This window comes from Diabrotica undecimpunctata, chromosome 1 (genome assembly GCF_040954645.1).
Source record: "Diabrotica undecimpunctata isolate CICGRU chromosome 1, icDiaUnde3, whole genome shotgun sequence".
Lineage (NCBI taxonomy): Eukaryota > Metazoa > Arthropoda > Insecta > Coleoptera > Chrysomelidae > Diabrotica > Diabrotica undecimpunctata.
In genome coordinates this window covers 112,334,233-112,348,157 of record NC_092803.1, presented here as the reverse complement: position 1 = coordinate 112,348,157, position 13,925 = coordinate 112,334,233, and the positions used below count along the sequence as shown (strand labels likewise).

Below are 13,925 nucleotides of genomic sequence, written 5' to 3'. Positions count from 1 at the left end.
TATTATTTACGTTACGTTCTGCTCAACTTCACCCTACCTTACATGTTGGCAATTCCGTTTAAAAAAATGATGCAATATCCATATTTTAGTCATCATATCCGACTGGAAGCTATATTACGTTAATTTTAATTTTTTTAGTAGGTTTTGTGAGTCTTGTTAATCATAATTACCATTTTATGGTTTTTACGTTTGCAGAATGGCCTCTAAATTCTATTATTTTCCATTTAACAAGACGTCTTTTGTGGTACTTATTCAATAGGTAAAGGTGAACGCACTGTATACTAATACAAGAAGAAATAGCGTTACTGTAGATATTTACATAAGACTTACTGAGGAATATTTTCGCCAGTGTATAATATCTAGTTTTATTCAGAAATTTTACAATTGTTCTGCAAAAAAAACCGTTAACAAATTCCTTTGGGATTTTTCTCGTTGCAGATGTCATATTCCTATTTAAGGTCAAATATTTAAAGACATAGCACCCAGTTGATGATAAAAGATTTAGGAATATCGGCCTCAATTTTATCAACAAGCTGTTAAAATATTTAAATTAGACAGCAAAACCTACAATATAAACTAAATATTCATAAGACATGCAGATCCAACGCTGAGTTCGACAAGGATGTATCATTTCCCTCTTATTACTTAATATATACAAAGAAATCTTTTTGATCAGGGCACCGGATGCTGAATAAAATAAACAGTTAAATAAAGGAATCAATGCTTCAGTTAGAAAAAAATAAAAAAAATTAAAGAGTTTTTGTCAATGTAGTATACTTAAACACCGAAAAGTAATAAAAGTAAAGCTAATAGTTAGTTTAAAGTCTGCTATTTAAAAAAATTAACCTATTTTCGGTATTTTAAATTTGGTCTACCATATTTTAACGAGTATTTTTTATAAGCTAATGACCTTTATTTAAAAATAAATGAAAATGCACCGAAAAGGTTTTGTTACACCTGTTAGCGCTGTTGAAAGATTGCCAAATTTGATAATTCTTCTTCTTCTTCTTAAGGTGCCATGCATTTCTGCGTAGGCGTCCACCGTACATCGTCTTGTCAGGTGAGATGTTAAATAATCAGGATTAAATAATTCTGTTTTTAGCAGCATTGCGAAGCATTTCATAGCTGTGGATTCCTGTCCATTGTCGAATATTGCGCAGCCATGACATTTTTTTACGTCCGAGACCTCTCCTACCCTCTATTTTCCCTTCGAGTATCAGTTGCTGAAAAGTGTATCGTTCTCCTCGTATAATGTGCCCCAAGTATGCAGTCTTCTTACTTTTTACATAATTAAAAAGTTCCCTATCTTGTAAGCCCGCTCTTCTGAGTACTTCCTCATTTCTGACCCTGTCCGTCCATTGATAATTCTAGGACCTAGGAAACTATAAGTTCATTCATTTGTCGTTTACATATCAAAATGACATTCCACATTAGTGTATCTAATCTTTTTAAAAATAAATAAAACGTTTGTGAGAATTCTTGCAATAAACACGTTCTACTTAATCTATATAATATGAGTTCAACTTTTTGTTTGCCATTTAAAGGGAATAAATCAGTAGCGTGGCCAGGATTTTTTTGTATGTGCCAAAACCAAAAATTTCGTCCTTTGCATAAACATTGGCCAACTCTAACCGCTAACCACCAACCGATTGTATTGGATGTTTAAAGTAAAGTAACAAGTTACCTTTAAAATGTTAATTTTGTTTAAAAAAAAATATGTGTATATGAAGTTTGATTGCTATACATACTTAAAAAAATGTGCTAAAAAAATTAAAAATAACACTCTCCAGGTTTTTGGGGCTTTTTAGATCACTCAAAAAATTAATCTACAGAACAGTCATTATTGCTTTTCTTCATTTTTCAACCTTTGGAACATGTAGATTATTTTATTTCTTTGGTCCCGATGGTATGTATTTTTAAGAACTTTTTGCCCAATTGACCAGTGTCTCTGACGCTCCCTCATTATGTGGCAATATCAAAACAATTGTAATGGATCATATATTATTTATGACCTTATACTTTTCCTGTTTTACGTCTAATTTCGTCTTTCGTTCCAGCAGACGTTTCAAGAACACCCGCAACACTAATCATCCTTTATGCAGACGACACTGCATTCGCGGCAAAACACAGGAACCTAGATATAGCTGTAAGAAATCTACAGACGGCACTGGATACAATAGAAGAATTGAGAATCCAATGAAAAATAGCAATAAATACAAAGAAGATCCAAGCAGTTATCTTTAAAAAGAGAAGGAGTAACTCAGAAGAACCGAGTAACTCACCGAACTGGGCGGAGCCCATAGCGAGGACTCGATACTATTTCCTCACCATTTGTGCTATTTGATAGTACAACCACCTATTATGCTTGTACTATCAAAAATCTGAAAAATGATCGTTAAAGAGGTTTATGCTAACTAATAAATAAAAGTATTATTTTGACCTTAAAAATCAACAGTTAGAATAATGTTGGAAATGGAAATTCTAAAAATGGAGCAATAGAAATTCTAGTGTCACAAAAAAGATGAAAATATGGGGACATGAAATATAACGTATAACCTACTGTCAATTAAAATTTGAACAAAAACACTTCTATTATTTTCATTCTACACCTAAAATTATTATTATCAAAATAATAAACAAAAACAATTACCTCATCGGATTTTGAAGGTTCCAATCTTTTGGTTGCGGTTATGTATGTCATAAAACAATAAGTAAATAATCACAAAATTAGTTATGATAACAACAAACACAGTAACGACAATTTTGAAAAGAAGATAACAAATAACCATAATATCGCGTTTCAGTGGTACACAGTAAGCAACGATCTACTACATTGAAGGTCGAAACTAAACAACGAAAATCGTATCAAACCTGTGGGATACTTCCTACAAAACTCATTATTTTTATTGTCTATTTAGTTTTATCTTATATAGTTTATTAATTTATACTACTAATTATTTATTAGTACGGACGTTTCAAATTATGTGAATGTAATGTATTATAACAACTTTTAATTATTTTTTTATACGGTGTATAAAATTCGTCCCTAAAACTTCAGAACCTGAAAGATACTGCCAACTGCTTGATAGTTCCTCGCACAGTCACCCAAAATAACTGCAAGTAAACCCATTCCCTAATGAGTACGTCTTGAAAAGTCCCAATTTACTTTAGTAACAAGCTCCGTTTTCAGATAGGAAGTGATTGGTTTGCTGCGGTTTCCCGATACCATTGTACTTTCCAGATACCAATTATATTAAAGTAAATATAAGTAGCATGGCCGAATATAGCAATATGGACCAGACGTGAAATTCCAGTTTGAAGCAAACTTCATCCATATGTATTAAATCCTGTTGAAGAATTTGACATATAGGTTTATAAAATAATTATTAGATGTAGTTACATTTTAAGTTGTGTTTTTTTTTTATTTATGTCTATTCTGCAAATCGAACTACATGTCTACAGTGGTCATATTAGTCTAGTTAGTTATCAGTGGTCATGTTAGTTTTGTAACCTATTATAGATATCATGCCTTGATGCGTTGATCTTTTCGATGTTCCTCCATTTCTCTTTCTTTATCCACTGTTATTCTCACACATTCTGAGAGCAGCACATTCTTGTGATAATATGGTGACACTGTTTTGTGGAAGATCTACCATTATCTCTTTTACCTTCGACCTATCCTATATGATAAGCTTCTCGAGATCATCCGTTCAATTAATGTGCCAAATTAGCCTATTATTTTCCAGTTACTTGCGTTCTAAAGGTACCATTCTGCAACAAGCAACAAATTAATTTCTGTTCTCAATGCTATTATATTAAGGTCATTGTGCAGCTCGAGACAGAGACAAGCGACAAAAATTGTAGCCTAATTCTGTTTTAGCACTAAATTGTACATGTTGCGTTATGTAACTAAAGCTAATGCGCTAATCATTGCTTCATGAATCCCTTTTTTCTTCTTTTTTGTGTAACGGATATATACCGATTTTGTACAGTCATAGGTCCACGTTGACGGCTAGTAACATTAAATTTAGTTTTTCCAAAACTAGAATCTACCCTTTTAACCCTGACGTAATTCCAAAAAGAGCATTTCCATCTAGGACTGTTCTAAATCAAAACTAAGATAAATGTATGATGATAGATCCAGTGCAAAATATGCATACAAATCAGCCAAAAAGAACCATCTCTACACACCAGAAGATGTAATTGTAAAGCTAAAACATAAGAAGTCTAGCTACAGTAGGACGTCGATTATCCAAACGTCGATTAACCGACCGCTTATCCGAACTTCCGACAAAAGACGAGCATAAGTAACTTTATGTCTCAGCATGATCCTACTGATGGATCCACAAGTCGTAAAACGATGAAACTTGCCTCAAACACGGATTTAGATGATGCTGTGGTTTACTAAAAAAAAGATTCTAGAGAGAACCTATCTCTGATCTGATTCTGTGAGAAAAAGCATTTCAATTCAACAGAAAACCCGGAGAGCTGTCAAATTTTAAAGTAAGCACAGGCTGGTTAAAACGATCTAGATATGGCATTCATGAGCTTCAAATACAAGGATAAAACTGTGCTGATTCATCAACAGCAGATTAATAATTCTAAATTAAACTAACGGAGTTACTGAAGGAAGAAAATTACTCTCTCCAAAACGTTTACAATGCAAACGAAAGTGAGCTCAATCTGAAAGTTTTGCCACGAAAAACTCTTGCGTCGCGTCGTGAAATAGCAGCAAGTGGACCTAAAATAGACAAGGATCGTATCACTGTCTTAGCTTGTGCTAATGCCAATGAATGCCCATGCTTGTCATTGGTAAAACCAAGAAACCACGGTGTTTTACACACATTAATATGTTTGCGATGTATGTCGTTTACCCTTGGCAAAAGAGTACTATAGGATGGACATTACAATTTTCATGGAATGGCTTATAGAAACTTTTATATCCTCTGTTAAAACCCATCAATTAAAAAATGACAAAAGTGAGAAAGTATTATTGCTTCTTCATAACGTTCCAACTCATCGATGTTGGAATGAAAAAGATCTGTCCTTAAAAAACCACGTGAAATAGCCGCTCGTAAATGAATAAACTCGCTTTGACAGATGAGAACTGAAGATTTTTTTAAGCGTTAGTAATTAATGCTTAAAAATCTTCACTCAGTTCTCGCCAATTTTATACCTAGAATATGTTTTGTTGCAAAAAGTGCACTATTTTGTTTTATTTCTATTTGTCATTAAAGATATAAAGTACATAATGTAGATAAGTACATATGGCTTTCATTCACCCGTGAATAAATTTGTAAAAAAACGATTTTCCGAACACTCATGTCCCCTAATTAATTCGGATAATCGACGCTCTACTGTATTTACAGTCGAGCTCAAATCTAGGTCTTCGATCTAATCGAAAAAAGAAATGGATGCAATCTGGATTGCAGAATGAACATATCCCCTTATATACCCAAAGAACATAAGAGTGAATAGTTGTGAACAAATACGTGTTAAACGCAATTCCAGTAATGGATAAGATATTTTATAAAAGAAGAAAACTAACTGCAGTAACTAATTACATACATTGTTTTGACTAATTAAGATAATAGATCAAATAATTAAAAAAAAGCATGTCATTAAATGTAATTTAACAAGATAATGTAACCACAATTAACATAATAAGATTAATTATTCTTTCTTCGTATTTTTATGTTAAAATTACATACATATAATTGGCAATTAAATATATATATATATATATATATATATATCTTTTGTTCTTGTGTACAAAAAATTATTCTTTTACTATATAATTTACTAATCAGAGTTTTTCAGTATTTTAAATAGTACTTTAAATCCATTACAAAGAAATAACCTTGAACATGAACGACGAGAAACTAATCAGATACTAAATAAAAACAAATAAATAATATATATATTTTGAACAATTATTTTAATAATAATTTTCGCTTATTATTAACACGTAGGTAAGTTTTTGTGGCAAGTTTCGGTTATTTCATTATTTTAATAAGTATTTAACGTAACATAATAATTTATTATTATGCAACAAATATAAATATATATATAATATAAAATTAGTATTTCTTGGATTTAGGTTCAATAAAATGTATTATTACATTATATTATATTATATTCTATGGAAAATAAAATCTAGTTCCACATATAATATAATTTATTGAACCTAAACCCAATAAATACATACTAATTTTATATTAAATATAGTACAGTTCAAGAGACTCAAAATTCAAAACTATATATATATATATATATATATATATATATATATATATATATATATATATATATATATATATATATATGCCTCAGAAGTAATGATTTGTCAGATTTTGTTTTTGAATTCGTACACACCAGCATGCTATCGCGATTTCAGGCAGTAATTTAGTGGTCATGATAGTGTGAGGTAATTTTAGAAATGGCGAGCGGACTTTATTTTGTAAGATAATTTTAAATGGGATCAGACACTTTTAATCATGTAGGTTTTGTTGAAATGATCCTGAAATGAACTCTCAACTAATTAATCGTTATGTGAAAATATGTTGTGGGGAGGGGAGAGCAGATGCTTATCTAGATCTTTTTTTCTTTTTTTTTGTTTTATGTTTTGATATTTCCAATAATCTCTATTTATGATGGCCCATTAAATAAAAGTCTTTCATCTATTTATGTAAGTTGTTCTGTAAGTTCTCCCAGGATATTTTTGTCAGCGATATAAAACAGTTGAACTTTGGAAAATTCCCGAGATCATCAACAACGAGAAATACAATAAAAATAATGTTCATCAAAATTTAGACTGCTGTGGTTTCTGTCATCGTCACCAGATAATTGAATATCTACATATATCTACATGCAATTTGTCCATAAGTATGGATAACTTATTAGAAAGATTATATCACGGACACTCACCCAATGTTTCGGATGAAGTGATATGTTTATTAATGACCACAAGAGAGTCGTATCTCTCGCCTATTTAGGTTGTTTATTTCACGCTGCAAAATATGCACAAATTTTATTGAATATGCAAATATACGATTATCCGTATTTTTTATGTTTAACGTTTCCTAAATTTGTTAGTTCATGTTAATAATCAACGACATACGTGCATTTCTCGTCTAATTGCTTGATAGAAACGTATACATATCATAATATTTTACCATATTTTAATTATTTTTTGTGATAAATGTATAGATAATTTAGGGGCTTTTCAAGCAGAGACTTTTTAGAAACTAATGATATATTAAATTATTTAGATTTGATGTAATATAAGCAGTACAAAAATCTCTTGCTTTTGCTACGTCATAATATAATACGACTTTTACTGTTTTACTTTCGTAAATTATAAGTATATTATAAGACACTACTACCTTTTGCAGGCATATGTTTACTTTAGTATGTATTCATTCAATCATTTATAGAAATATAGCAGTGTATAGCAAAACAAAAACGGTATTTGTTAGAATGAGTAGGAGACATAAACTTTTTCTTAATAAAGAAACTGGTGCTATATATGCATTCAGAGAATATATATATATATATATATATATATATATATATATATGTGTGTTTTTCCAACATTTCTAAAACTTCTTCCACAAGGTATTTGATCGTGTTAACTCTATAGTGATCGAAGTTCTAAGAGACATTGGCTTGGATGGCAAAGACGTTCGCCTAATGGCAAATTTGTATTGAAATCAAACAACATCCGTTTTAGTAGACTGTTTGGAATCAGACTCTTCATATTAAAAGGGGAGTATGGCAGGGATGCCTCTTGTCACCCCTGCTTTTCAACATTTACTCGTTTACTTCAACGTGAAGTCATCAATAATTTGCGATATACGGACAATACAGTACTCCTAGCTTCTATTCAAGAAGATCTGCAAACACTACTTGATAGTATCGTTGAGTGTAAGGAAGCATTTTTGGATCTGAACACGAAAAAGCAAAATACTCGTAATAAGTAAACAACAGAATATTAAACCATCTATATATGTAAATATGTAGTACCAAATTTGAACAAGTTAATCAAATTGTTTACCTTGGATATCAGTTAGATTGTAACGCAGAGAGTCACCGTGAAATTAGATCTGGAATTAAGCAGGCCAGAATCACTTTTAGAAGGATGTCCAAGGTCTTATGTAACAGAGACCTAAAATAGGTATTGCAGATCCGCCTACTTCGCTGCTACGTGTTCTCAATCTAACTTTATGGTGCCAACCTGCCGAGTCTTGAACTGTAAAAAAAGTGACCTAAGTAGAAGAATTTTAAAAGATTCTTGGCTGGATTCGAAACTCCACAATACTAGGACGTCTCAATAAGACTACTGAAATTATAAAAACCATCAAGAAGAAAAGCTGAAGTACTTCGAACATGTAATGAGAGGTCCCAAATATAGGCTGCTACAAAATATTATACAAGGGAAAATAGCAGGCAAACGTAGTCCAGGACGAAGAAAGATTTCATGGTTGAAGAACTTGCGAGATTGGTATGGCATTGACACAAGCATACTGTTTAGCGTTTCAGTGAATAGAATTAACATAGCTATGATGGTAACCAACGTTCTGAAAGGACATGGTACATGAAAAAGAAGGTTTAATATGAGAACTACGGAATTGTTGAAAGCCATTAAGTGCGAATTGCTTGATGACAGTTAGCATCCGCAACAACCAGATGAATACCCAGAGAAGACTAAGTAAGTATAGATTGTTGTTTTGAAATTTTATAATTATGCTATTATTTCCCATCCCTTCAGTTTTCTTCTTTAGAACGGCGTAGAAAATTAATAATCATATTGAACAAAAAAACATTTTTTAGATAACATATATTTATTTCGTATTTTTTATATAAAGTAAATAATACTCAATACTTAAATAATCGTACCTTGAACCTGATTCTAAATTCTTCTCTGGCAATTATTATTTAGGGATAATTATTAACTGAACACTTTGTTTTAGTCACTTTTTATAGAAATTCAACTCGTTAATTTTAGGTATTATTTGAAAACCGATAAGACCTGCCGTTCAAAATCTTAACGCAACGATTATACCACGAGAACAACAGCAAATGAAGATAAATTGGTAACGACTATATTATCAATAATATAATTTATTATTTAACACAATGACTTATAAAAACATGCAAAGTATTAATAACTACCACAAACTTATCACAGGATTTTTAAAAACTACTTTGTTGAAATTTCACTGATAAAATATCGAATCTAAATGGAGAAGGTACTTAGGAAATAAGTAAAATGTTCCTAATATAGCCTTGAACGGTTTAATATCAAATACTTTGGTATAACATTAAAAGTTAAGCAGGTATTTACAAGAAGGCGAGTCTATTTTAATGGTATGAAATCTGGTATACAGAGCGGAATATTCTTCTTCTTCTTTAAGTACCGTCTCCTTTAAGAAAGTTGGCTATCATTACGGCCATCTTCACCTTTGGTACTGCTGCTCTAAACAACTGGACAGAGTTACAGTTGTACCATTTTTTCAAATTATTTAGCCAGAATATGTTGTGTTGCTTGTGTACCCCGTATCTTTCCTATATAATAATCTGCAATAACACATATCTGTCTCCTAATTACATGGCCCAGATACTGTAATTTCCTTATTGATATTGTATTCAAAACGTCCTTCTTTTTCATTTTTTCAAAACGTCTTCGTTCCTTATTTGCCCAGATTATTATTAAGATTCTCCTTTAAGTCCACATTTCAAACGCTTCTGTTGGGTTGCTGTCTTGTCCTTAATTTATAACCTTACTTTTTATGTATTTGCAATGGTCATAAATTTAGTCTTTTGGATATTTAAAGTTAGATTGCCCTCTTTGCTACTATCTAAAGTGTCCATTACTTAGTCATTACAACCTGCAATTCTTTAACCAACTCTGCGATTATTAACATACCATTCGAGTACCTCAAATTATTGAAAGGTTCTACGTTGACTTTAACGCCAATTGATGTTGCTTTTAGTGCTTCCTGAACTATCTCTTCTGAGTACAGCTTAAAGAGCAGCGGTGAAAGTATTCACCACTGCTTTATCCCTCAGTGTATCTGTATTTCATGTGACAGTTCGTTACCATCCTTTATAGAACACACTTGAGTAAAACACAGATATTATTCAAATGTCTTTCATATCCAGATTTTTATCTTGAAGTAGTTGTGGGAGGCAGTTATGTCGAACTTTATCAAATGCCTTGTTGTAAACAAGGAAACATACATACAAACAGAGGCTGGTTCATATCTATACATCCTTGTCCCAATACTTTAAGGTCAAACAAGGCTTCCTTTATACACATTGCATTTCTGAAGCTTAGTGTTACCAATACCTCGCTCCAGTTTTCTGAAAATCATTTAATTTATAATTTTCAAGAATATCTTTAAAGTGTAACCCATTAAGCTGATGGTAACTTCATTCTATAGCATTAGCTTTTTTGGATAAAGTTACGAACGTCGATTTAAGAAATTCTTTTGGAATGACGTCTTTATCATTATGGTGTTGTACAAGTATTTTAGTATCTCTAATTAATCTTCTGTGATTAGTTTAATTATTTCTGCTGGTATCTGGCCAGGGCCAGATTATTCTTTTTTACTCGTTGATACCATGGATAAAATTCTTGTTGAGTAATTGGTTAAGAGTGTTCCATACCTCCACCAATCTGGTGGACAGGGAGACGAGAAATGACCCGTACTTTTTTTCAAATTGCAAATGAGAACTTTGAAAAAAAAAGTTTCATTAAAGGAAATTAGTAAGTGTTCACCATTTAAATGTTGGCATAATCCAAGGCGATGGTAAAACTAATTTCTTAAATTGTGTAGAATATCTAGAGTTAATTGTAGGATTTCTTGGGAAAATCGTAATATAAACAAAAAAATTACTTAGTTTTATAAAGTAAATTTAGATTGTCTTGAACCGGAAATGTATTTAATCTGCAAAACTATATAGTCTACCCACGTGACTAAACTATTCTACTAACTTCCGTTTACACCAAATATAGCCCACCACCAGATATCTTTTTATGCGAATTAAGAACATGTAAATAAATATACTCTTATTAGGATATTATTTCGATAACTTCCTATGTTGTTAAGCACTATGTTTTAAGATTCTACTTCCGATCCCAGAGGTGATCGGTGACTAATGAGCTTCAGCCGACCCTGTAAGTGGTAGAATTTATAGCTTGCATTGTATAAATTAATTATTACCTTTTACAACTACCAAACATGTAGAAATCGACCAATAAGTTGTAGGAGATTTATTAATATGCATAGAAGACGGAAATATAATCATTAGTAATGTTTGGCATGCAACACGATCATGACAAGATTAGCACGTGTATGATTTGAATTGAAGTGAAAATTCTTATGAAAAGTTTGTAGCTTCGGCGTTTATCATTTTGACAACTAGACGTACGCTTGCCATATCTGTATCTATAGTAATATGTCTTGTGGTCCCGCTAACGGCTAACCATGTGTTGATTAACTATAGTGCACATTTTACGTTTTTATATTCTGGCTACATCTTGATTTCAATTTATCAGTGAAGCTCTTATGTCAACGTGATTGGTACTCGGTCCCTAGGTATCGGGCACGCCGGGAATAATTAATGATATGGTACCCCAGTCTTAAAATATACATAAGCTAGGATATACATATAGACATTAGGGTTAATAATGATTGCACTCTAGGTTAAGTAAAAACAGTAAATAAAGGTAAATACTTTAACAAATACTATACTTAAAAAAGACGAAGATTTAAGTTCTTTAATAGATCATTGTATATATATATATATATATATATATATATATATATATATATATATATATATATATATCTTATAGCGCCTAAATAAACCGAGAAACTTGTTGAAGGATATAGAAAAGACAGTTTTTCTTATAAACAAGACAGTACTCGTATTTTGAGTATTAGAACCACCCAAAGTCGGTCCATTCATCGTCTGCTTGCTTTGAAAATTGTAGAAGGTAAGTAAGAATCTGAATTTGGTTTCGAACAAGTAAAAATGTTTACCTTTTGTTTTTTGTTGAAGGATGTTTAAGTTTTAATTATATGCAAATTTTGCAATGTGACTGCATTTGATTCTAACTTTTTAAGGAGGAATTAATCAGCATGGGTAACTGAGATTTTGCAAAATGATTTCAGTTACTAGGAGGTGAGTTTGTGCCCAGAGCAATGTAACATCCTAAAGGAGAATACATTTCCTACAAACATTTCATTCACGACTGCGTCATTCATATAATTATAGAAAGAATTCGATAATAAAAAAAAATATTTTACGCATTTACGAATTTCTCAATATCAATATTTTTATTCTGGTGATATCAATCTCATTTATTATGACTTCAAAATATTTTCACGTAATAGCTTTCCGTACATTTATAAGAAAATTCGCTTTGTGCGAAATAATTTTAAATGTGTGTGGGCATTAATCGTATCACAAGGATTTAACGCTTGATTCACACACTTAAGATAGTAATTATACAAGTTACGAACTTCCATCTATTACCAAATTAATTTTAACGAATATCGCATAGATCTAATTAAGGAAGTACACTGTCTTTAGTCATGTAATGATTCACTTTGGCGGGAATCTGTTCAATTAAATAAATTAGAAGATTATATTTTATAGTTTCTTTTTTAGGTTTTCTTATAAGACGAATGGTTTCAAAAGTACTATTAGATTACTCGATATAATACCAGAAGTTGGTACAAAAATATTATAGTAGATGATAAAACATAATAGATTCTTTTTTATATTTCTAAATAACCGATTTTAAATATCTATATTTTATTTAAAAATTAAAAACACTATTTAACAGCTTAATTTTGCACCCAAACAACTTCTCACCAAAAATCTTAGCAGATTCTTCTTTTTTATATCGACATTTACTTTCCTAGCCGCTAGAAACTAGTTTCAAGCCGATCATTATTTAAAGTAGAATATCCATATAACAGAAAATGAAAATCAGTTTGTTCGTCTTTCGTACAAGACCTGGAATGTTGAGCTTAAACAATTTATCAAAATATTATCACAATACCTATTCATTTGAAGGTAGGAAAAATTATAAATCCACTTGAAAAAGTCTCATAATCGACAAAAGTATAGAAATTCTTCAATTGGATGTGATAAACAAGAGCCACATACACCACCAAAGCTTTAAATTCTTTCGGAAGTATTTAAAGCTCAAACTTCTTATACCACACTTTCAATTAAGACCAAGTACAGATACTTATTGTATATTTTCTGCAAAACCTTTCAATGCCAAGTAGATACTTGTAATAGATCAATATTTCTTAAAATTAAGCCGCGTTTACACGATGACAATTGGCGAGACAATTGTCAGAAGACAACTGACTGGCACGAAATTATTGTCTTTTGTCTTCGTCTAAACACTTCAGGCCTAAACAATTGTCTTGCCAACTGCCCTCACAATTGGCCCAAAGTTCAGTTGTCTCCGGGAGTAGACTGAGGACAATGAGCTGCGCCCAGTGAGCCCCCCACCACTTGAAATCTCAATTGTCGCGATAATCGGCGACGTGTGAACGGTGTAGGCCAGTAGTGCTGTCTTGTTTTTTGCCAGTTCCCTCACAAAACATCTTCTCGTTTAACTGGACTGGCCTCCGACAATCCGCAACCACGTGATGACAATTGTCTCGTCAATTGTCATCGTGTAAACGCGGCTTTATGTCACATCAATGTTCATTAGCCAATATAAATATTTTCTTAGAGACAGTTAGTTATATTTGTTAAAATTTTTTGTTAAAAGCATTTGGCCACTGCCATATAACTAAATTCCCCACTTGTCAATAATCGAGAAGATGTTAAGACGACTAACCTTCCGCAGCTAACACCCGGTCTGTGAGATCGTCGATAATACTTATCGA

The 13,925-nt window shown here is 31.6% G+C and overlaps 1 protein-coding gene across 2 annotated transcripts in view; it reads right to left on the bottom strand.

Moving 5' to 3' along the window:
• Positions 1-13,925, bottom strand: part of LOC140452607 (monocarboxylate transporter 5) — an 86,843-nt gene that overhangs the window by 45,057 nt on the left and 27,861 nt on the right. The window contains exon 1 of one of the 2 annotated variants that reach the window (XM_072546929.1): positions 8,899-9,065. The exons of the other annotated variant lie outside the window; for it this stretch is intronic. The gene's annotated coding sequence lies outside the window, so the exon portion shown is untranslated. Of the gene's footprint in view, positions 1-8,898; positions 9,066-13,925 lie in introns of those variants that run through there. 2 annotated transcript variants of the gene reach the window in all.